A 26,534-nucleotide genomic window follows, 5' to 3' on the forward strand; every position below is an offset into this window, starting at 1 on the left:
AGAGCAGTCTGGGGGAGTTCTGGGTATTTGTCTTGCATTCTTGAAGAATTCTTTGTCATTCATATCAATTGGTCATGCTTCACATTTTAATGTGGAGTATTTAGTAATGTATTTCACATGTGAAAGATTAATTGATCTCTAAGATACTAAAGCAAATGAGAAATTACTGAGCAAGATAGAAGCACATAATGTAGTTAGCATTCTTCAAAATAAAGTAATTTTTAGTTTTCTGAATGTAAAATTTGTTGAGGTAACATTAAGGCAGCCACTCTGTTATACACAGAATCATAGAATCATCAGGGTTGGAAGGGACCTCCAGGATCAGCCAGTTCCAACCCCCTGCCATGGGCAGGGACACCTCACACTACAGCAGGTTGCTTACAGCCACATCCAGCCTGGCCTTGAAAACCTCCAGGCTTCTACCACCTTCCTGGGCAACGTTTTTCAGTGTCTCACCACCCTCATGGGGAAGAACTTCTTCCTAACATCCAATCTGAATCTACCCATTTATTTTTTTGTTCCATTCCCCCTAGTCCTATCACTACCTGACACCCTAAAAAGTCCAACAGCTTTCTTGTAGGCCCCCTTCAGATGCTGGAAGGTCACAATAAGGTCCTCTTGGAGCCTTCTCTTCTAATGTTATACATTTATTTATAATATTATGTTACATAGGAGTTACTGAGGAAAATGGGTTTCAAATATTGAAACACCTACCACAAAGAGACAGGTTCCAGGATGTTCTTATACTTCCAAATATATACTGATGCTTTTTTTTTTTAAGGAGAGGAAAAAATAATAATCATTCAAATAAAAGCACTGGTATGACTATCTGATTTGTGTTTCCACCACTGATTACAATCCTATGCATAACTATATGTAAAACATTAAAAAAAGCCTCATGAAGTCTGTAGCTGATAGCAAATGTAATTTTGTGCTTAAACAGTCCTAAATTTGCTTGTCTGATATGTGTTCCCACCCATTCTGGACTACGAAACACCCAGATGCTAGTTCAAGTGTTCTGTTTCCTGTTTAAATGATTCAGTAGGACAGCTTGGATTGTAATGATAGCAGTTTCATGAAAGGGTAAAAATGTGAGAGTGATGATCAAAATCTGTCAAGCATAATTAATTGTAGTCATATCTTTTTGTAGCAGAGTTGCTCAAACCAAAATTAATTCTTGCCTGCTGCAGTGAGTGACTTGCCTACAGCAGTTTTCTGCATAAGAAAACCTTGTCATTTAAACATAGCTTACTAGATGAAGTAAAAACTTAGTAAATGGATAGAGCTGAAATAGAATATGCTGATTTTGAAAATATGGCTGATAGATCAGGTTATTTTTGCAAGCAACATCTCTAGATAAACTTACTCCATTGTGTTTCTCAGGGGCATGAGCCAGCAGTGTGCCCAGGTGGCCAAGAAGGCCAATGGCATTCTGGCCTGCATTAGGAATAGTGGGGCCAGCAGGAGCAGGGAGGTCATTCTGCCCCTGTACTCTGCACTGGTTAGGCCACACCTTGAGTCCTGTGTCCAGTTCTGGGCCCCTCAGTTTAAGAAGAACATTGAAACACTTGAATGTGTCCAGAGAAGGGCAATGAGGCTGGGGAGAGGCCTTGAGCACAAGCCCTGTGAGGAGAGGCTGAGGAGCTAGGATTGTTTAGCCTGGAGAAGAGGAGGCTCAGGGGTGACCTCATTGCCCTCTACAACTCCCTGAAAGGTGGTTGTAGCCAGGAAGGGGTTGGTCTCTTCTCCCAGGCAATCAGCACCAGAACAAGAGGACACAGTTTTAAGCTGTGCCAGGGGAGGTTTAGGCTGGAGGTGAGGAGAAAGTTCTTCACCGAGCGAGTTGTTTGTCATTGGAATGTGCTGCCCAGGGAGGTGGTGGAGTCACCATCCCTGGAGGTGTTCAAGAAGGGTTTGGATGTGGCACTTGGTGCCATGGTCTAGTCATGAGGTCTGTGGTGACAGGTTGGACTTGATGATCCTCGAGGTCTCTTCCAGCCTTAGTGATACTGTGGATTGAAATAACTATACGAGGTGGGATTCCGTGTCTAACACAGCAGTGTGTTTTACAGACTTGTACAGGCTTTCTCCTAAAAATCAGTGAACTTCTCAAATTGTAAAATGAAGAAAAGTGGAGCTGCATTTTACTTGCACCTTCTAAGCTAGCTGCCTGTCTCAGAGTCTGGACATATTTTCCTAGGCCGTGACAGGCTGGCTTTTGTTACCAATGACAGAATGTTAAGGGCTGGAAGGCACCTTGAAAGATCACACAGTCCAGCCCCACTGCCAGAGCAGGATCACCTAGAGCAGATCACATAGGAACACATTCAGGAGGTTTTGAATATCTCTAGAAAGGGAGGCTCCACAACCTCCCTGGGCAGCCTGTTCCAGTGTTCTGTCACCCTCCAGTGAAAAAAATTCTTCCTCACATTCACATAGAACTTCCTATGTCTCAACTGCCACCCATTGCCCCTTGTCCACTGGGCATCACTGAGCAGAGCCTGACTCCATCTTCTTGGCACTCACCCTTTACATCTTTATAAACATGAATGAGGTCTCCTCTTAGTCTCCTCTTCTCCAAGCTAAAGAGCCCCAGCTCCTTCAGTCTCTCCTTGTAAGGAAGATGTTTCACTCCTTTCATCATGTAGGTACTGATCTTTGTTCTTGCCATATTTGCATAGTGGGGGAGCACACTGTTAAGAATGCTATATCATCAGATGTAGTTGATATTGGTTATTAATATTCAATACAAATAGAATGTTTTTAGCTGGAAGGGACCTTTGAAGGTTGTCTAGTCCTAGCCCCAGCCCCACAGATGATGTTTTTCCTCCATTTTAAAGGAAAGGCAAATGATTATACAATAAATAGTATCATTTCAAGAGTGCTTTCTCATGGACTTACATATCTAACCTAATCAGACTGGAGCTAAGTTGTTTCAGCCTCCACCTGTGTGATGATGTATCTTAATTAATGTGTGCATTAGGACTATAAGTGAAGTACTCTCAGTTGAACTATTATTATTCAGATATCTTCAAAACATCTTTTCTCTTGAGTTGCTGGAAGTAGCTTTGAATGTCAATTATAGCCTCTGACATTTGTAACAGAAAGGAGTGTTTAGGCTGACAGGAATGAGTGTGTGGATCTCCTGTTGTTCTTTTCCTGCTATTGAAATTCAGAACTTTTACCATCCAGTCAAGTTGAGGAGAAAATTAGCAGAGCTGTGTGCATAAATATTTACTTAAATCTTTTACTTCTCAAGGCTTTTGTTTGTGTGTTTGTTTTGTTTTGTTTTAATTTAGTCTATTAATGTCTTGGTCCGGAGAGGGAAAGAGACTCAGTTCTTTTGAATACTCCTGTGTTGTGAAATTAGAGGCACAAACGAGGCCAAAATATCAACAGCTAGACTATTTATTACATAAATAAAGTGGGTGGATCAGAAATGGAGAGAGAGAAAATAGAGAGGGAGAGAGAAGAGGAAAGGAATTATATTACCACACCCCTCACCCCCCAGGACAGTTTGAGTCTGTGGAGGAAAGGTGCTGCAGGAGATGTTGGGTCTGTAGAGAAAGGGTGCTGAGGCTTTGGCTGGAGAAGAGATATGGTCCTCTGGGCAGCCTCTTCAGCTCCATGAGTTGCAGCTGGCGGAACTTAAGACATGGAGAGAGGGTTCGGTCTGCTTCTTCCAGGCTCCATGGCCTCTTTCTTCGGAGCAGCGTTGTCCCAGGCTTTTCCTTCTCTCATGCTTTCCTTCTCAGTGGCGTTTGTCGTCTCCTGCGTGTTTGGTTCCCCGTTTGTCATCTCCTGCGTGTTTGGTTCCCCGTTTGTCGTCTCCTGCGTGTTTGGTTCCCCGTTTGTCGTCTCCTGCGTGTTTGGTTCCCCGTTTGTCGTCTCCTGCGTGTTTGGTTCCCCGTTTGTCGTCTCCTGCGTGTTTGGTTCCCCGTTTGTCGTCTCCTGCGTGTTTGGTTCCCCGTTTGTCGTCTCCTGCGTGTTTGGTTCCCCGTTTGTCGTCTCCTGCGTGTTTGGTTCCCCGTTTGTCGTCTCCTGCGTGTTTGGTTCCCCGTTTGTCGTCTCCTGCGTGTTTGGTTCCCCGTTTGTCGTCTCCTGCGTGTTTGGTTCCCCGTTTGTCGTCTCCTGCGTGTTTGGTTCCCCGTTTGTCGTCTCCTGCGTGTTTGGTTCCCCGTTTGTCGTCTCCTGCGTGTTTGGTTCCCCGTTTGTCGTCTCCTGCGTGTTTGGTTCCCCGTTTGTCGTCTCCTGCGTGTTTGGTTCCCCGTTTGTCGTCTCCTGCGTGTTTGGTTCCCCGTTTGTCGTCTCCTGCGTGTTTGGTTCCCCGTTTGTCGTCTCCTGCGTGTTTGGTTCCCCGTTTGTCGTCTCCTGCGTGTTTGGTTCCCCGTTTGTCGTCTCCTGCGTGTTTGGTTCCCCGTTTGTCGTCTCCTGCGTGTTTGGTTCCCCGTTTGTCGTCTCCTGCGTGTTTGGTTCCCCGTTCGTCGTCTCCTGCACCAGTAGTTGCTCAAGTCTTTTATACAGTTCTTTAGTCCTTAGCTATGTGTCCAAGTATTGTCCCTCAGGAAATCAGGGGCCAGGTGGCGAATCCATTGTCTCCCCATCCTCCCTTTCCAGGGTAGTTGGTGGGTGGAGATTATCTTGTTTTATGCATATTCCTGAAGGTGGCCTCGGTCGTTGATTTTACCTTTGTTGAGTCACATCAGGAGAGACGAGTTTTTAGTCTCTCACAAAGAAATACACTGTTGTAACTTGCATACAGTTTTAGAATACTTGGGATTTACTTTTGCTCTGAAGTTTTTTAGAGACTTTTATTCCAGGAACCTATTTTTTAAGGACAGCATTTTTTATTTTACTGCTGCAGATCACCTCCAAAGTTGTTTTTCTACATTAGCTGCGTGGTGTCTTTGTTGTAGCCTTGATTGGTGTAAAAATGTTTGAGTTTTAATACATTCCTAGTTCTGACTGTGCAGGACAAAATTCTGAAGCACAGAATACATGGCACCACAGGTTAATGCAAAGTTATGTTGCAATTGAATGAAGAAGTTTTGCAGCTGCAAAAACCTCTGCAGTTGTGTAAGGTGGAAATATGAGTTTGAATTTGAAAATTGATTAACTGTGGGTTAATCAATCACCAGTCGCAGATCAAGCAAAAACCCGCTGACGTGCTGTACTCTAAGAGCAGTCTTTTCTGTTACTGAACATATAATACAAGAGTAATTTAAGAAAACACTGAGTTGGTTACAAGATCCATACCACAGATAAGTCAAACAACCAGCATGTATCTAGAATTGTACTTTAATACAATTTGTTGTACTTTTTGTACAAGAAGCACCTGTGTTTATACTCTCACTCCTGTAGACTCAAAAAGAGTGATGATAGAATAGAATAGACCAGGTTGGAAGAGACCTTCAAGATCATTGCATCCAACCCATCAACCAATCCAACCCACCTAAACAGCTAAACCATGCAACCAAGCACCCCATCAAGTCTCCTCCTGAACACCTCCAAAGATGGTGACTCCACCACCTCCCCGGGCAGCCCATTCCAATGGGCAATCACTCTCTCTGTATAGAACTTCTTCCTAACATTCAGCCTAAACCTCTCCTGGTGCAGCCTGAGACTGTGTCCTCTTGTTCTGGTACTGGCTGCCTGGGAGAAGAGACCAACCTCTGCCTGTCTACAACCTCCCTTCAGGTAGTTGTAGAGAGCAATAAGGTCACCCCTGAGTCTCCTCCTCTCCAGGCTATGATACCTATGATACCTCCAGGCTCCATGATACCTAGAATGCTTTAGAAACTTCCCTCAAGTTCTCCCTCAACACTTCAAGAGCTTTTACTTCATGAAAATAAAATTAATGAGAAAACTAAAAAATCAAGGCTGAGCATTCAAGTGGAACCTGTTTTATCTGTGAACAGGAGTGCAGGTAAATTTGATGCACGCATTGGTGACTGAAAAATGCTTTAATGGGGGAATTAGTTGTTGTGTCATGTTTGGAAGAGTAGGAGTTTAAAAGTCACGTGACACAGGAATATATTGGCTTTCTGTGAGACTTTTGCTTGGTTTACGTTTAAATGCAGCAAGTTCTTTCGGCCAGGGATTCTGCTGCATAGTGTTGATAAACCTCAGGCATCACATTGCACAACTTCTGCCCACAAAGCTAAACATATTTACAAGAAATGTACAGCTCTTCCTCCTGTATTGTTTTGCTGTGTGTAAATTGTTGTGGGTTTGAGCCATGGAGAAGAAGAGTCCTCCAGGGGCTAGAGAGCATAGGAAGTAGACACTGGAAAAAGGTAATCTTTTGTTATTTCATCCCATAATTCCTGCATCTCCCCTTTGTAAGTGGACAGCACAGGTTATTCTGCCCTTTTCCTCCCTCTTTTCTCCCAGTGTGTGTGGGCTCTTGTCTTTCTGGTTTGCAGGGGAGTAAGACCTGGTGCGGGCAAGATGATTTTCTGGCTGCGCAATGTGGCCTAGGCAGTGGGGAGGCAGGCCTTGGGGCACTGAGGGCTGGGGTTGGGGGGAGGTTGTGGAACGCTTTAGGCTAATGAGGTTTTGCGGTAAGCCCAGATTGGAGAACAGGGCCAAGGTTGACTATCGGTTTGTGTTTTGTATGTTTTTGTACTGTTGTATATATATAGTGGTGCATAGTACTTCCATTTACATTTAGGAGCAGGCTGGATGAGGCTCTAGCCAGCCTGATCTAGTGTGGGGTGTCCCTGCCCATGGCAGGGGGGGTGGAACTAGATGATCTTTGTAGTCCCATCCAACCCTGACTGATACTATGATACATTTGCAGTTCTTTCCCACAACAATAATAGTTGGCTTGTGGTATTTAAGTATCTGAACACAGAAAGGCAGATTTCTGCAATACTGTATCCAATATGCACCATGTACAGAGACAGCAGTGATGTAAATTGCCAATGGAAGAGGAAATTTTTCCAAGGCAGGCATGTCTTTGAACGTGCCTTCAGATAGACCATTAACTAATGCAAGGGCTGACTAAAGAATTGTTTTGCATATTGTCAGCTATTCATATAGCTGGGTGTTTGTGCACATACATGCAAAGTATTCTGTTCAATCAAGTGATATTAATGCTTACCATTAATACATGGCTGAAAATCACTCTGGTGTGACCAGAAAGATTTGTGCTGGTAGCTGCCACTGTGTCTGAATTACATGAAAAGAGAAAGAAACAATACTGTAAATGTACTGTACTGATGTAGGCACTTTCTCTTTATGTGGTTTCTGAATGTGCTGTAGGCTATCACTGGCATATTTTCCTCCCTTCTGCTTCACTTGAGATTTTCACTCAAAAAAATCAATCACACCAGCTCCTGGCACACATAGTGAACCACACACAACTCTCAAGTCCTATAAAACATCAGGAGTGAAAAAGATCCTATTTGGCCAAATTCCTATTTGATTTAGTGAAGACTGCAAGCTAGAAAAAAACCACAAGGTTTACTATTAATCCAAGTACTGCTGATATTCAGGGTACATGAGCTAATATTCTAGGACATTAGTAGTTAATCTTGCAGTTGAAAATAGAGTAAATATGAAATGAATTTGAAATTAAAATACTCCAACAATTAGAGGAAGAAAATGTACCTAGTAAGTTTTATCCAAAGGCTGCAGATCTAGTTTCCAGCACCATTATTTTGGATTTCTTGGAAATATGAACATTTATTTACCAGTGTAAACTGATTTATAATATGTCTTTGGTTTATTTCATTTATAGGATTGCTTTCTAATGAAGAAGCAAAATGCACAGCATCTGTGGATCCTGGATTTCTACTTTCCCTCCCCCCCCCCCCCCCCCCCCCCCCCCCCCCCCCCCCCCCCCCCCCCCCCCCCCCCCCCCCCCCCCCCATTTAGGGCTCATTAGATAAGGCTGTTGCTCCAAAATATGAACTCTGTAACTAACTATAAACAAAAAACCAGAGATGCAATCCTAATATTAAAAGCATGCTAAATAGAATGTATCTTGTTGTGGTAAAGATGTTTTAAGCACCCAGAGCAATGCTTTCTGGACCAGATGTAAGCAGGTGAAGATGTTTATTACATCATACAGCAAAGTTATGTAGTCTATCAGAAGGCACAGGTGTCACAACTCAATTGGTCATTTTCTACTGGCATACCTGTAATTAAGGCATACAATAGGTCAAAATAACCAAACAATATTTTAACACATCCAACCAAATTCTGCCCAGTTTCTCTCCTTCAGTTACAAGGTGTTTACATTACTCTCAAAGACAAAACATAGCTTTCTCTAACTCGAGCGAAGGCAAATCTTCCCTATGGTCTTCTAAAGCTATCCAAAACCAACCCTCTTCACACATCATCTCTAAAGGACATGTGTGTAATTGCATGCTTTCTGGTTGGTACATGATTATGTGAAGTCAGTGGAACTTGGTGGCATGTCAGATCTTTTAGGTCATCTGTTTTGACCAGTCATTTTGTTGAATGGACTTGGTGCTCTCTGTAATTTTTTTGCATTTGCTTCTCCTTGTTTTGTCATACACTTGCTCTTGTGTTGTGAGAGTCACAGAATTGTCAGTTAGAAGGGACCTCAAGGATCATATAGTTCCAACCCTGGGCAGGGACACCTCGCACTAGATCAGATGTATTCCCTATAATAAATCATCCATTTAGAATTTCACATAGAATAATCTTTCTGGAATTTTGAAGTATGGTTACAAGTAGTCTGATACAATTGCTTCATGAAAAACACATCAAATTGTGTAAGGCAGAGAGAAGAAACTATGCAAAGTTATGTGGTCTTGCAGAGTGACCAGGATTATCACCTGTGCCTTTTGAAAAGTTTTTGGTCAAAGACAGATTATTTGGCAACCAGAAGACTGAATCTAGGGGCTGCTTTCAATTGTCTAGAAATACACTTCCCTCCGTTGACTTAAAGGGAAACTTGGCTAGGTGATAATGCCACCTCCATTTGCAGAAAATGCTGGATTGTGGTGTTTTCAACTGACAATGCCTCTCTTCTCTGCCACCTGGTTTTGTAGTAACCATAGTTGTTCAAGAGTTTTCAAGGTTTTTACTTAATGTTTTATTACAGTAACTTGTGTTCCTCTTTTTAAAATACAATGTGAAACTTGCCTGATGTGTGGACTATGTGAAACTAGCAGTATGCTCTGAAATGCTGCCCTTTATGAGGAGAGACTGAGGGAGCTGGGGCGCTCTAGCGTGGAGAATAGGAGATTACAGGGTGAGCTCATTCATGTTTATAAAGATGTAAAGGGTGAGTGCCAGGAGCATGGAGCCAGGCTCTGCTCAACGATATCCAGTGACAGGAGAAGGGGCAATGGGTGGTTGTTGTGGCATAGAAAGTTCCATAGAAATATGAGGAAACATTTTTTTCCCTGTGAGGGTGACAGAACACTGAAACAGGCTGCCTAGGGGGGTTGTGGAGTTTGCTTCTCTGGAGGTATTCAAGACCTGTCTGGATGCGTTCCTGTGTGATCTGGTATAGGTGACCCTGCTCTGGCAGGGGGGTTGGACTGCATGATCTTTTGAGGTCCCTTCCAGCCCCTAACATTCCATGATTCTGTGAAACTGACTTCAGATTAATTGTTAACATTGACTCATATGAATTAAAACTACAAGACAGTTTAAAAGTAGTTATTTTAGAGCCACTAACATTTCTCTGTGCTCTGGAGTTTTCAAGTCAAAGGCAATACTGAAAAACTACAGACACCAGTATTTGTCTTGTCAGCAGCAGAAGGAATAACAGTGGTTGCCATGGTAAGAAGACTTTCAAGATAACTTTAATTCCTCTCCTGGTTTTAAATTATTGAATGAGAAAGATTTGTGGAGGCCAAATTTTTGTACATCTTAGCTCAGCTGAACTAAACACTTATTCTTGAGGAAAGTCCAACGTATTATTAAGCTGTCTAGACAATCATACCTGTGAGAAGAACATCTTGCCAAGGGCATGAAACTGCAAAGTACTTAAAGCCAGCCTTTCTCTTTCATTTTCTTTGATCATATTGAGGGGGTTTGCCATCTCTGCACACTAATGAAGTTTTTAGAACAGTAGGATCATGAGGTCTTTTTCCTAACAATTGCAATTTATTTAGAATGCAGCATTGCATTTGTGTAGTTGCACCTCCTGGTCCAGCATCGCTTCTGTTAACAAAGTATGTTACTGGCTTTCATTCTGCAGTCTTTTCATCTCCATTTAGTCTCCACAGATTGCCTCAGCATCCTCTCAGTGTGGAATTATCTTTGTTTCTAACACTAGGAAATGGTTCTCCTGTTCCAGTTATGTTGGGGCTATTCAGGCTGGAGAAGAGAAGGCTCTGAGGAGACCTTACTGTGGCTTTCCAGTATGTGAAGGGGACCTACAAGAAAGCTGGTGAGGGATGTTTTAGGGTGTCAGGTAGTGATAGGACTAGGGGGAATGGATCCAAGCTAGAGGATGGTAGATTTAGAGTAGATGTTAGGAAGAAGTTCTTCCCCATGAGGGTGGTGAGACACTGGAACAGGTTGCCCAGGGAGGTGGTGGCAGCCCCATCCCTGGACATCTTTAAGGCAAGGCTGGATGTGGCTCTGAGTAACCTGATGTAGTGTGAGGTATCACAGTATCAGTCAGGGTTGGAAGGGACCACAAGGATCATATAGTTCCAACCCCCCTGTCCATGGCAGGAGGTTGGAACTGGATGATCCTCGAGGTCCCTTCCAACCCTGACAATTCTGTTAATCTTTGAGAGATCTAGAAGTGGGAACAAATACTGTTGGGAGCTTGAGTCCTTTAGGTGATATTTAAAGAAATACGTTTTTTCCAGGATGATCACATTGAGAATGATTTCTGTACCTGAAAACTCACCTCATTTCTCCAGTTTAAATGAGATACTCTAGTACAAGGAGTTTTGTGTATGAATTTTGTGGCCCCAACAGAATATTAAGTCAAAATAAATAGGATTAGTTGAAGTGAAGTACATTAAAAGCTTCTTTTTGGGCAGGACTTTAGAATCTGCAAGTTATTCTTTGTCAGTATTTGTAAATTTCATCTGCTGCAAATATTTGTCAATCATATTGTTTTCTGAAACCAAACCACATCCATTCTGGATATGTAATGGGCATACTTACATCCACTAGTTTACAGGACAAGTTAGTTAATTACAGTTTAGCTTATAATGGGGGGTAAGCTGTAGAAAGAATTGATTTGTGACTGTTGAATGCATTGCACCTGTGTCTATGGAAACATGCATGCTTTTTATCTCTGTGTCTAATTTGGGAGCTATTTAGAAAGAGCAGTTGTATTCACAATGCTTTCAGCAAACTGAGAATTAATCCAGTTCTTAAAATCTACCATAGAGAGGTAGAAAGTTTTGCTAAAGTATGGAAATATCAAACAAGCTGAAGTTGGCAGGTTTAATCCACTGTAAAGCTGTAATCATTGAAACTGCTGCTAGGCTGCCACTGAGCTATTCACAGTATGCAGCACTCCTAAAGAGGACTTAATTAAGTAGTCTTTTATGTCCACTAATACACCAGTATAGTGCACTGTTGCTGTCCTTTACCTAATCTTTCCATTTCCATACACCTGAAATGGACTGGGATTGATTAATAAAAATGGCTTAGATTGAAAAAAACCCCAAAACCGCTGTCTAAAGAATTTATTTTACTTAAAACATTTAAATCCACAAAGTTAATTTTGTTTCATGTAATGTAGATACATTTTATTGTCTGCCAAGTGTACAAAACAAAATACGAAGATGTATTAGTAGTCTGAATATATATTAGATAGGATAGGAAGTAAAGATAGGATAGGAAGTAAAGATAGGATAGGAAATGCAATATAATATAATTCTGGGGTTGTTTGTTTTTCTCTGTAGCTGATGTTTTAGGAGATATTAATGGTTTTGGGATGTATTCTTGTCTTTTACTGTACCCCCCATAATTCCTTTTCTATGAAATAGAGAAGGGAAAAAAACCCAACATCAAACACCAACCCTCCTTTGTCCCTGATATTCTAAAAGTTACTGGAAATGGAAAAGAAATATTAACATAACTTTGTGTGTGTAGGGGGGTGGATGTGTCTTATTCTATAGTAGATTTAGCCATAGTTTGAAGAATAAACATTACACGTAGGAGATGTTAAAAGCATTTACAAGGTGGTATCCCAAATTTAAAACTATTTTCTTATTAACTCACTGCTCAAAGTCCCTATAAACTAAGTGATAAAAATTGGTTTGTATTGTGCTGTCCCTTAAATGTCTTGCATGATGTTTATGTGTACCTGTTCTTATTCTGATAACACACAAGTTTATGTTTTCATCAGCCCTGAAAACTTAATGTATTCAAGTGTTGCATCTCTCACTGCTGGAAGTCTGGCTTCAGGGAACTGTGAAATAAACATCTGAGTTATCTAACTGTGAGGGGTATGGTAAGCCTGATTTCTATCAAATGTGTGCATCAGGCCTAGTAAAGCTTTTTTTAATGCTAAGATCTTTTCCAGAGAGAGCTATCAAGAAATCCAGATAAAAGGAATAGGAATCCCAGCTGCTCAGAAATGGTGTAAAAGTTTGTATGCTCTTTCTGAGCAGTCCTCTGGGAAGGTTTATATATATTTTTATATATATATATAATTTAGCACATTAAAATCACAGAATGTTAGGGGCCAGAAGGGACCTCAAAAGATCATCCAACCCCCCTGCCAGTCCAACCCCCCTGCCAGACCAGAATCACCTATACCAAATCACCCAGGAACACATCCAGACAGGTCTTGAATATCTCCAGAGAGGGAGACTCCACAACCCCCCCTGGCAACCTGTTCCAGTCTTCTGTCACCCTCACATGGAAAAAAATGTTTCCTCATATTTCTGTGGAACTTCCTATGCCACAACTTCCTCCCACTGCCCCTTGTCCTGTCACTGGGCCTCACCCAGCAGAACGTGGCTCCATCTTCTTGGCACTCACCCTTTACATATTTATAAACATAGAATCATAGAGCCCCAGTTCCCTCAGTCTTTCCTCATAAGGAAGATGTTCCATTCCCCTAATCATCTTTGTGACTCTGCACTGGACTCTTTAAACATTTCTCTGACACAATACTCCAGGTGCAGCCTCACCAGGGCAGAGGAGAGGGGGAAGAGAACATCTCTTGACCTACTAACCACACCCCTTCTAATCCACCCCAGAATGACATTGGCCTTCTTGACCACAAGAGCACATTGCTGGCCAAGTTCACTCAGGTGATTTTTATACAAAGGTGTTGAGTTGAATCTGCTGCTGATACTCAATACCATCCTGTGTCATGCCAGCTTCACAATGAAAGTGCTAGCTGGAGCAAATATTATGGGGTTTGAAGTGGTATTATGGGGCTTGATGTGCAGATTGTAACTTGAGAGGCTTCCAGTTCTGGTTGCTGCCTCTGGTTTCTGGGTTTGCGGGGCTGGCTTTTTCTGCTGAGCTGGCTGCAGATTGGGTGTTGGGGCTAGGTTGCTAGCTGCTTCTGGATTTTGCTGTGCTTTTCATGCAAATAGGCTGAGGTAATTGTGCCTGGTACTGTCTCATTTTCCAGTAAAGCCCTTTATCTCAATCCAGAACTTGAATTTGGCTTTTGTGTGCATGTGTTACTTTCCCTCGCTTCTGTGTTGGGGGAGAGTGGACTGTGTTAACCCAGCACAAGTGTAAATGCAGAACTAGAACTGAACTAAAACATGAGACGTTCTAAATCTGGTGTATTTACTACCAAAACACATGTAGGGCTCCCTAGGCTCATTAAAGCTCTATAGGTTCCACAGGGCTCTATAGGAGTGAAAAGCAGCATCCTTGTCCAGTGAAAGCCCAAGCCATCCCTTTCAGACATTTTCCTCACTTTTCTTTTCCTGTGATTCTGTGGAAAAAAAGATGTAATCTAGGAAGAAACATTTGCATTTCAGACTGACTTATATATGTAGGTTAATTTTGTTCTCCTTTCTTCCATTGTTCTTAATTATCACTTTCCACTTGCTCTCAAGTACTCCATCAGGCTGGTGTGTTACTCCTCAGGGAGGGTCCAAGGTTCACTGAATTCTGCTCATCAGTTATTATGGGAGTGCATAGTTCAGCTTCATTATCTATTCTAGCTCTCCTATATTGTATTAAATCTTTATTCCTGACCCCTTCAAGAAAAGCAGTCTCATTAAAATTACTTTTGAAATGACTGTTCAAGGCTTAAAATTTTTGTTGGATAGGATTACTAACATTTTTCCATTGCCTGGCATTTATGACACTGGCACTTTCTTGAGTGCTATGAAAACACATGGTCTGTAAGCACTAGAATAGTGAAGCCAAGTGCAACTGAGGCTTTCTGCTTACTAAGGTATTTAGCTTCTGGAAACTTTTGCATGATTTCATATGGGATTTTAAAATTCATTTTAAGAGATAAATTACTCCATTAACTTTACAATAGGTAGCCATTATTTTATGTTCATCTAATGCTGTGATACCATATGGCAATGGAGATCTGTGAGCCTCTAAATGCTTTACATTTATTTTTTTTGTCATCTTGAAGTAAATGATATTGCTGGAAAGGAGCTCTTGCTATGTAGCTTCTATGATCATATTTAGATACTGTCATTTCTTTCCAAACTTAGTTTTTGAAAGCTCCTTGCTCATTTTGCTTTCAGGACATTGTGTGCTAACCTTGTTGCACAAAAAGAGCATTTATTTTCCCAGGCGCTCGGTGTCTCGTGCACAAGGAATGTCCTTAATGCCATTGATGGTTTCATTTTTGTGTATGATAAAAAGCAATTCCCTATATTTTCTAATTTTTTTATTTTCTTAAAGTCTTTTCCTTCTTAGAGTAGCATCTTTGGGGGTAGTTTCGTGCAAAAATGGAGTCCAGGATTTATAAAAGGCCAGCTCTGGATCTGAGTATCTCAATGAAATGTGAATTCATGGCCAAGGTCCTTGGTAATTTTAGTTTGTGTTTAATTCTGTTCTACCAAATGGACTTTTAAATTCTAGGAGTTAACTTTGTTAGATTTGGGATGGGATTTTTATACTGGAAGGGTAAGTGTTATTTTAACATGTGGGGTGCTTTTTGCAACTCCTGTATTCATTTAGTAATGACTGTATTTTTATTGTAACTGGCACATTGCATCAACAGTGCCCCAGACCCCCCTAGCTGCCTTTACAGTCCAGACCACAGAAAATTAACCTGCTGTGTAGATGACCAAGTGTGAATACCAGCTTTATGATTCTCATACATACCTGCTGTTTAAAGGTTAAGCTGAGTAACGTAAAACGTTTTGTGTCATGTTGATTAATTGAAAGATACCAGCTGATAAAATCACTGCACTGAAGTCAGAAACTTCATACCTCCTGTTTTGCTTGACAGCAAATCTGTGAGAAATAATGTGATACAGCAGCTTTCTACTAGCTGTGTGTGGAACCAGTGGGTGAATTTCCTGATGAAAGCAGAATGCTGTTCACTAACACTTTGTCAGAAGTACAAATTATGTAGAAATAAAGACCTCTCAGGCTTGTAAACCACTGATACAATGTTGTATCTTCTGTAAGTGTAGGATCTGGCCTTGCCCATGACTTCAATACATCATGTGCTTGGGAAACAGTGAATTACCTTGTTTTGAGACAGATATAATTACTGCATAGCTGAGCAAAGTGAGAAAATAATGAAAGAAGAAATCACAGAAACATTCAGGCTGGAAAAGACCCTTGGGATCACAAAGTCCAACCAAAAACCCTACTCTGCAAGGTTCACCCCTAAACCATATCCCCAAGCATTACATCCAAACCACCTTTAAACACATCCAGGCTTGGTGACTCAACCACCTCCCTGAGCAGCACATTCCAATGCCTGACCACTCTTGCTGGGAAAAAGTTCTTCCTAATGTCCAGTCTAAACCTATCTAGTTGTAGCTTGAGGCCATTCCCTCTTCTTCTATCGCTAATTACCTGGGAGAAGAGACCAGCACTAACCTCTCCACAATGTTCTTTCAGGTAGTTGCAGACATCAATGAGGTCCCCCTTCAGCCTTCTCTTTTTTCAAACAGAACAGCCCCAGCTCCTTCAGTTTCTCTTCACTAGATTTATTCTCCAGGCCCTACCCCAGCTCGGTTGCTCTTCTCTGCACTTTATGCTCTTTGCAGTGAGCATGAGTGTGTCAACTGTTAGGTCTAAAGCATTTTTATTTCATACCAAGCTGAGTAGCCAACTCCTGGTGATATAGAACAGAATAGAATAGACCAGGTTGGAAGAGACCTTCAAGATCATCACATCTAACCTATTATCCAACACCACCTAATCAACTAAACCATGGCACCAAGCACCCTATCAAGTCTCCTCCTAAACACCTCCAGTGATGGTGACTCCACCACCTCCCTGGGCAGCCCATTCCAATGGGCAATCACTCTCTCTGTGTAGAACTTCTTCCTAACATCCAGCCTAAACCTCCCTGGCACAGCTTGAGACTGTGTCCTCTTGTTCTGGTGCTGGTTGCCTGGGAGAAGAGACCAACCTCTGCCTGTCTACAACCTCCCTTCAGGTAGTTGTAGAGAGCACGACGGTCTCCCCTGAGCCTCCTGTTCTCCAGGCTAAGCAACCCCAGCTCCCTCAGCCTCTCCTCATAGGGCTTGTGTTCCAAACCCCTCACCAACTTTGTTGCCCTTCTCTGGACACCTTCCAGCAAGTCAACCTCCTTCCTAAACTGAGGGGCCCAGAACTGCACACAGCACTCGAGGTGTGGCCTAACCAGTGCAGTGTACAGGGGCAGAACGACCTCCTGTAAGTGCTGTGTGATTGCACTCAAGATGACCTATTCCACTGAGGTCAGCACTACATGGAGGAAATGTTCTCACAGTCTACCACTCTTACAGGCTGTGTTTTGATCAGCGCAGGAAGCAGTCCCTATTTAGTTACAAGGTATCTGGACTATGTTGTTATCATGGAACAAGAAGCAAAAGCTTTATTTAAATGAACCTTTTTTCTCTGCTTCTGAAGTGTTGTGGGTGTTTTGTTGTGGTTTTGTTTTTTGTTTTTCTTTTACATATGTGTGGTTTGTGTGTTTGGTTTTGGTGGTGTTTTTTTTTAAGTACTGATCATTTTGGTATATACCAGTCAGTTGTGAAAGGTTCAAGTGAAAGCTGCAAGAAAAAGTATTATGGTAGTTGAGTTTTTAGCTGTTCTTTCTGACTTTCATCCTTAATGAGGGCAAGCAGAGTGAAAAGAAGAACCCACGTAACTCTGTGAAAGCTGGGGTGATTGGTTTTGATGGAACAGGATGAAAAACTAGTTGTCATCTATATAACCCCATTTTCAGGTGTTTTTCACAATGTTCAGGCATGATAGTTTTCTTCCTGGACAACACTTTCCCTAAGATCTGATTTTCTTTCTATGTCTTTATAAAGAACCTTTTGATCTGAACATCACTACATGAGAAGGGAGAGAAAAAAATAACGATCTGTTTCTGTACTTAAACACATTTATAGCATTGAGAATTTGGCATGTGCCTCTGGCATCCAGCTGCTCAAGTTCCTCACGTCTTGCTGTTGAGAAAGCCAGTTTATTTTTTGCAGAACTTATGTTCTTATACAGATAAATTTGAGACTATCACAAAATGAGACACAGTAATCAATTTGAACTCAGCAGTTGCCTGCTATTAATTGCCATTTACACACATTTAAATGCAAAGCTCATGACAGCTCTGATTCAGAAAATGTTAAAAATATTTTCAATAGGGAAAAAGTCTTGAACTCTGTATGGGGCAATAAGAACATTGCTCCCTTCCTCCCTCCCTCCCTCCCTTCCCTGTGTTTTAAATGCCAAGAGTTTTATCATTCATTATAGTAGTGATTTATTTCAACAAGTGCTTGGTGAAGCTTGTGACAGTGACTGGTCAGATTCTAGTGATCCTGTACAGGCAGTTATCAAACAGTACTGAGATCACAGTATCACCAAGGTCTAAACCTACCCTGGTGCAGCTTGAGACTGTGTCCCCTTGCTCTGGTGCTGGTTGCCTGGGAGAAGAGACCAACCCCTTCCTGGCTACAATCACCTTTCAGGTAGTTGTAGAGGGCAATGAGGTCACCCCTGAGCCTCCTCTTCTCCAGGCTAAACAATCCTAGCTCCCTCAGCCTCTCCTCACAGGGCTTGTGCTCAAGGCCTCTCCCCAGCCTTGTTGCCCTTCTCTGGACATGTTCAAGTATCTCGATGTCCTTCTTAAACTGAGGGGCCCAGAACTGGGCACAGGACTCAAGGTGTGGCCTAACCAATGCAGAGTACAGGGGCACAATGACCTCCCTGCTCCTGCTGGCCACACTATTCCTAATGCAGGCCAGGATGCCATTGGCCTCCTTGGCCACCTGGGCACACTGCTGGCTCATGTTTAGGTGGCTGTCAATCAGCACCCCCAGGTCCCTCTCTGTTTGGGAGCTCTCCAGCCACTCTGACCCCAGCCTGTAGCTCTGCATGGGGTTATTGTGGCCAATGTGCAGCACCTGGCACTTGGGTGTTGCCAAGGTAAAAACATTGTAGTGTAAGCATAAGGTCTTTGCAGAGAAGACAGCCTGAGAGAAGTTGTTTCCTTGTCCTTAGACAAGTTATAGCGAAAAGTGCAATTTCAGGTCAACTCAGTAAGATTAATTTGACCAAAGTAGTAAAATTCTAGCACCAGGAGTCTGTAATCAGGCTAGCATTTCTTCATTGACATTTATTGCCACTTGACCACAGATGAGTAGAGAGCTAATACCTATAACAAATCTGTGCTATCAACACCCAGTGTACTATTGTTACATCATTGGGAGTAAGTGGAAGTTTTCCATTTATTTTTCCTGTGAGGTGACCAGACTTTTACTCACAGAAATGCTTTTGTCTCTTGACTGTCTTTTCATTTGGTTATATCAGGTGGTTTAGAAAGAGTTAAGCATTACCCTTTTCTGAAAAATCTTGTATCATCTCCTTGAACAGCAGCAACACCCACAGTTTTCTTTATAGCATTTGAATAGATTTAAAAGCAAAAGGAGGGGAAACCATTTTCCTACTCCCACATGACTGCATGTAATGGAGCGTACAAGTAGGACTTGTCTCAAATATTTTCACAAAGCTTCTGAGCAATGTATCTCCTAAAACCTATCATAAAACTGTACTATTATCAGTTGAGTTTGGAAAACTTCTGTTTATCATTTGCTTTGCAACAAAGGCTTGCAAAGTAATTTTTTCTTTTTGCTGTTGTTTTTTTTGGGAGGGTTTCTTTTCCATCTTTCCCCCTTCTTTATGGTGTTTGCACCTTGAAACCTCAGAAATCCAGTTTTGATGTCCAAATGTCCACAGGCAGCAGTTTCTCAAAGTTACATGTGTGATTCAATAGGTTTAAGAAGTTCAATTAAAAAGCAGGAGGAAAGGGTAGGTAGAGCCAAAATGCGTTACCTAAATACATGCACAGCTTCACTTAGGTGGTGTTCAGTTGCCTGGGTAGACTGTTAGAAGGTCAACATGGCCACTTCTGGCTGGTCACAATTAAAATGTGCTGAATGGTGCATCACACACATAATTGTAGTGGCTTCTTGATTCACAGAAAAATGCTGAAATCTGCATTTCAGCAGACTAGATGAATAATTCTGAGTATTTAGGTAGCTTTTTACCATGGGGTGGTGAAAGAAATGGTTTGTTTTGGAATAGGATCAATCTTTGGATGCTTTCATGTCCTGAAAAGGATTTGCAGCTGTCTGCTCTCAAGATGCTTCTATCCTCTGCCAGATTTTTTTTTTACAGATCTTGGAGCTTAAATACCCTTCTCACAAAAAGGGGGGAGTCTCCTTGCATCTTGCTCCTTCCCTTTGCAGAGACTACTTTTCTTTATAATGTGATGTATCTTGAGGTCTGAAGTAGCTCAGATGGATTCATTGGGCAGGCTGATAAGTCAATTTTTCTATATAAATGCAGACAAAACCTTAAGTGTCACAAGTAGGGTCTGTTTTTTTTTATTTTTAATGCAGTAAGACTATATTTTGAGTGTGTAGATAATGAGAGAGGGGAATAAAATGCTAATGGTTTAGCTGACTACTCTGTAGCCTAAAGGATATCTAAAAATAACTGTTTTTTAAAAGTACGTTTAAAAAAATTATATTGAAGTATGCTGTCCAGAAGGCAAATTCTATCCTAGGCTGCATTAAGAGCAGTGCTGCTAGTGGACAAGAGAGGTGATTCTTCCCCTCTCTCTGCTCTTGTGAGACCCCAGCTTGAATAATGTGTCCAGTGCTGATGTTCCCATCATAAGAAGGACACAGCTGTTGGAGCAAGTCCAGAGGAGGGCCGCAAAGATGATCCAAGGGCTGGAACACATCTGCTATGAGGACAGGCTGAGGGAGCTGGGGTTGCTCTGTGGGGGAGCCTTATAGCTACTTTTCAATACCTGAAGGGATCCTACAGGAGGGTTATAGAGGGACTTTTCATAACGATGTCTAGTGATATGACAAGAGGGAATGGTTTCAAGCTGGGGGAGAGTAGGTTTAGACTGGATCTTAGGAAGAAGTTCTTCACTAGGAAGGTGGGAAGTCTCTGGAATGGGCTGCTCAGGGAGGTGTGATGAAGAGGTTATTAACTTATGAATATTATTAATTTCTGAATTCAGGCTCAGTGAATGTCCCTCCTCTGGAGATACTCTCAGGGCTGAGGCTCACCGGGCTGGCCCGGCTGCTGGCTTCTCCTCATCACGCAGAGACTACTAGTTTGCTTGCATATGTGGAGAGAAGACTTAATAGCAGCGAGCTCAAAGGCAGAAGCTTAAGCTCCAGCAAGGAGAGAGAACAAAGTGAAAAGGGCAAGGTATTTACACATTGGGGTAATACTTGTATGTTTCTCAAGGCTAGATTTGGCCAATGGGCACTCTCATAAACAACTGGTTTCAGCCTATAGGAGGCATGGAGCTAGAATTATGCCCATACGTGGTATTAGCACAGGCATCCCATGTGATGGGTGTGTGCAGTGGTCTGTGCCACCTCAGCCTTTGCTCCCCTCATGAAAGGAGGGGGAACTTGTCCGTGTGCTGGGACAGGTTTTGATATCTGCACATAATGTGCCTTCACCACAGCGCATTGTGAATGCCCCCTTCATGAGGGTGTTCAGGGCCTCGAGCAGCTGAGTCTAGTTGAGAGGCATCCCTGCCCATGGTGGGGAGGTTGGAGTAGATGACCTCTATGGTTCCTTCTAACCTTAAGCCATTCTATGTTAAGAACACCTTGAATGAAGCCAATGCTATGTGTATGCCATGGTATACCCGGGTACATGGTATACACATGTGTGTATAATTATAAAAGGCTGCCTATTTTCAAAGCTATTTTCTTGGTGCAGATGCGATGACAGTAGAGCACTAGGAGTGTAGATAGAGCTGTGATGCTTTTGCTTGTCACTCAGATTTTTTGGGATATGCTGCAGCAGTACTTACTTCCTTTTCCAGATAGTGCTGTTATCAGAGGCACCTTCCCTATCAGTTAATTCCACACGTGCTGAGATTAAACCCCAGTAATATCTGAGATGGTTGTTATCAACAAGTTCACTGAAAAATGAAATTTCTTGATAAATGTATCTAAGAAACACAGGGTTCTGCTATCTTAAAGTTGATATAAATATATTTCTATTACCGTCCTGGGGGCAATCACACCACACCTGCAGGATGGCCAACATGGATTTAGGAAGGGCAGCTCCTGCCTGACCAACCTGATCTCCTTCTATGATCAGGTGACTGCCTGGTGGATGTGGGGCAGGCTGTGGATGTAGTCTACCTGGACTTCAGCAAGGCCTTTGACACCATCCCCACAGCAAACTCCTGGCCAAGCTGTCAGCCCCTGGCTTGTGCAAGAAGGCCAACGGCATCCTGGCCTGTATCAGCAATACTGTGGCCAGCAGGAGCAGGGAAGTCATTGTGCCCTGTACTCAGCACTGATTAGGCTACACCTTGAGTCCTGTGTCCAGTTCTGGGCCCCTCAGTTTAGGAAGGATATTGAGACACTTGAAGGTGTCCAGAGAAGGTCAATGAGGCTGGGGAGAGGTCTCGAGCACAGCCCTATGAGCAGAGGCTGAGGGAGCTGGGATTTTTTAGCCTGGAGAAGAGGAGGCTCAGGGGAGACCTTCTTGCTCTCTGTAACTCCGTGAAGGGGAGGTTGTAGCCGGGGGGAGGGGGGTTGGTCTCTTCTCCCAGGCAACCAGCACCAGAACAAGAGGACACAGTTTCAAGCTGCACCAGGGGAAGTTTAGGCTAGAGGTGAGGAGAAAGTTCTTCCCAAAAAGAGAGACTGGCCACTGGAGTGTGCTGCCCAGGGAGGTGGTGGAGTCACCATCCCTGGAGGTGTTCAAAAAGGGATTGGACGTGGCACTTGAAGCCATAGTTTAGTTGTCAGGAGGTGTTGGGTGATAGGTTGGACTGGATGATCTCTGAGGTCTTTTCCAACCTTATTGATTCTATGATGTGTGCATTTTATATATATGTGTTATACCTATGTGTATTATCCTCCCACCCTTCCCCCCACCCTCGCCTCTACCATCTCATCTCTCTATAGATCTATATCTATATGTCATCTGTATCTCTATCTCTGAAGCATGAACACATGAACTACTCTCCTGCAAATTTTTGGCTGAAAAAACCCAAGTTTGTATCTGGGTCAATCAAATGCAAAAATCAGTTTGAAACCTGTAAGGACTGGTGTTATTTTAGATCTTTTGACACCTGATGGCAGTTATCTTACTTGCTTTCCTTTATTTTCACTTTCTGAAAACCATTTCAAAGTAGCTTTGCTGCCAGTTTTAAACAGAGTCTTTTATCACCAGGGCTGAAGACAGAAAAAAAAAAGGAGTTTTGGGGGAAAGGCTGCCAGAACCTTAACTATAGCAGGAACTAGCAGGTGTCACTGTATCAAATAAAATTAAGGAAAAAAAGAAGTAGTGATTGAGAATGATGGCTATAAATAGATGAGCCACTTTAGTCATTTGCCTTTGAAAGCAGTTTAATAATTCCATGCTGAGTCCCCTTTCAACAAATTTAATGAAAATCAGCATGATGCTCCGGCAGTTACTATTGGATTCTTTTACCATCTTCTTGTGTTTCATGGTGTGAGAGATTAAAATAGCATCTAATAAACTGCATTAACGGCTCTACATTTCTCATCTTGGGCACAATTGCTGGCAACTCCTCCTCCTCTGGAGGGTGCCCCTGGTTTTCTGTTCATTGTTACTATGTCTAGGAACTAAGAATTCCTGAACAGCGATTTTGTGGCCGTATTCCCTATTCATTGGGGTTGTCTGTGTGGAGCTACTCCGAGGCATTCTGAGCAGGAAGTAATGATTTGATTTGCAGCCCACTGTGAAAATTTATCAATCTGAAGGCACTTTTCTGAAATTCTATTGGATGAGCAGAAGAATAACAGATGCCCGTCTCAATGCTGTTATCTATTGATTTCCATGGATATGAGAGGGAGCAATATTTTAAGCTTAGAAAACATTCTTTTCCAAATATGAATCACTTAATAAATGGCAGGGGAGTTGTGGAGTCTCCCTGTGTGGAGATATTCAAACCCCACCTGGATGTGTTCCTGTGTGATCCTGCAGGGGGGTTGGACTTAGATGGTCTTTCAAGGTCCCTTCCAACTCCTAACATTCTGTGACTATAAAAGTTTTTTTTGCCTTTTATTTCATCTTAGCACTTAGAATCAATAATTAAACAGTGTGTTTATTATACATATTGCACGTGTAATATATTACAGTGTTTGAGGAACTATGCAATTTCAAGGGAGTTCAAGGTAGGGTACTGGAGCAGGCTGCCCAGGGGCTTGTGGAGTCTCCCTCTCTGGGGACTTTCCAAACCCACCTGGATGCATTCCTGTGCAGACTACCCTAAATGATCCTGGTTTGGCAGGGGGGTTGGACACAGTGATCTCTTCAGGTTCCTTCCAAACTCTAACATACTGTGATACTTTCTATAACTCAATTGACTTTATGCTTTGGGTGATCCTGTAAGTTCACAGGGCCTAGTATAACAAAGTACAGAGAATCGTGGCTGCATTTTTTAGGAGCGCTATTAGAGTTTGTGTTTTCTTCTGAAGTGTCTATAACTGTTGGGCCAGTGGGGGAGACTTAATTTTTCTTGTACTCAAGGTACAGTGCCTATACAGTGTTCTCACATTCTCAGTCTCTTTTAAGTTTGGGAACTGCTGTAGCTGTTTAAAGATTAGTTAGCCATAATGGAATAGTGACCTAATTGAATATGTAAAGTGTCTATCTGTGTATAAAATATATAGACAATGTAATTGTAAGTTAGGTGGTTCTTCTCTAGCATAAATATTGGAAGTGATAACCTGATGTGAAACTTGCCTCTATTAGTCTTGACCAGGAGAGATGTCTGAAGGGAACATAGACTTGCTGACTTCTGACAGCAATATGTCTGCATTAAAAATTAAGGTTAACATGGCAATTAAAAAAACATTCTGTACTCTTTACTTCCTAAGTACAGGAAGTCTTATTTCTTGGTTTGTTTATTTGACATCTTAATTCATGTTTCCTTCTTTTCCTAGTTTGCTCATATACTCCTGCAGGTACGGCAGCAAAGCCTTGCTGACCCTCTGGCTTTCTAGACTGAGCCCTTGATTTCTCAAAAATCTTGTCCTGTGCTTTCAACCAGGTCTCCCAAATGATCCCAAGTCGTGCAGATCTCTGCATAAACCATTCTTTTCATTTTGCTAAGTTTCTGGGACTTCACTGGAACAGGTGTTTTATGGAAGTCTCTTGCAACAAATGAGTCTTCACAGAATCTTCAGTTGTAAAAATAGTCCAGCTAGAGGTTTTCCTTACCACAGCATGTACCTAAAGCAACATTAATTCACCACAGTACCTTAAGTTTTCTACATGGGATCAGTCTCCATTTCCCCATCCTCTCCCCTGTCCCAGCAGTCACAGTCTCCTGACTTTCTCATCTGTGATGTAGTTTTTATTACCTTTTGCAAGCATGAAGGGCAGTAGGAAGGAATGTAGGAAGGACTGGAGTTTGTGTGTGTATATATACTTTTTCTTTACCACTTCATGAATCCCTGGTTAACAATGCAAACTACAGATTTTTTTTTTTTGAGTTTGATACCATGAAAAATGTATGTATTTTAAAAAATTGTGAGTTCAGTGAAATACATTCCTGTAAGTAGGTGCTTTGTGTAGTGTGTGGAAATACATCTAGTACACTAACTGCCTGTTAATTACAGTATCACAGTACATTAGATATTGTAAGGGACCTCCAGATGATCATCAGCTCCAACCTCCCTGTCAGAGTAAGATCACCCAGGGTAGCCTGCACAGGAATGCATCCAGGTGGGCTTGGAAAGTCTCCACAATCCCACCGGGCAGCCTGTTCCAGTGCTCCATCACCCTCACTGTAATGAAGTTTGGCACTGCTTCAATTTTGTTCCTCTGATATCCAATCAGAACAGAAGCTTTGTTCTTTGAGAAAATGCCCTTTACTTTCTCTGTCCCTGAAAGACTTGAGAAAACAATTACTGCTTCCTCGTGAAACTTCCTGTCCCTTTAAGCTGCTTGTTGCACGCTTGAGAAATGTTGCCTTGAGCAACTCTTTTGCGATTAATGTGAAAACCTATTCAGCTAGGCACAAAAACTGTCACCTGTAGAACATTTAATGAAACTGGAACAGAGCTTTCTGAAAACAAAAAAAAAAAAAATAAAATGAATTTGCCAACAACTAGAGTCCAACATTGTTGGACTCAATGATCCTTGAGGTCTCTTCCAACCTTAGTGATACTGTGACCTTTGGAGGTCCCTTCCACCCCAGACCATTCTAGAATTCTATTAAAAATAGTATGATAGTGCTATGTGAAGAATTGCAGAGGCTATTGAAGAGGGGAATTGGGAGACAAACAATATTTTAAAACCCCTTTTGAAAATAAATGCAGCATACTGTGGATGTCTTTGCTTTTTCAAAGTATGGAGATGTTGTCTTTTTATTTCAACCAGAATTTGATGGCCTTAGTGTGCAATGAGTGTCTTTTCAGTGAATGCTGAGCATATGCTAAATGACTGATGGGATTTAATGGTTGCCAAGTTACAGCCAAACAAAAGGAGGGTGGTGATGCTGCCTAATGAAAGTTTAATGGAAGTTGTGATTATCAATTGCCTTTTGTATGAAGGTAGTGGTGAAACTTCCATTGGCTTTGTCAGAGAATGGGTTTGTTTAAAACTCATGAACCCTTCTGAATATTTTACATTTCTTTCTAATCCAGTAAGTTTTGGGAGTGGCTTTCTGCTCCTGATGGAGTCAAGAGATATAGGACTATGAACCTTTTACTGGAAAAATGAAAACTTAATTGCATGTAAACGTGGTGGTGATGCTGGGTGGTAGGTTTAGAAGGGTGCAGGGAAAAAGAGTTCCATTTTATTTCGTGTTAAAGACTCTTTGGGAAGTAAGATGCACATTGTTGAAGTATCTGAAGGGGGCTACAAGAAGGCTGGGGAGGGACTTCTCAGAGTATAAGGTAGTGATAGGACTAGGGGGAATGGAATGAAGCTGGAAGTGG

The sequence above is a fragment of the Dryobates pubescens genome, chromosome 1, assembly GCF_014839835.1.
Source record: "Dryobates pubescens isolate bDryPub1 chromosome 1, bDryPub1.pri, whole genome shotgun sequence".
NCBI lineage: Eukaryota > Metazoa > Chordata > Aves > Piciformes > Picidae > Dryobates > Dryobates pubescens.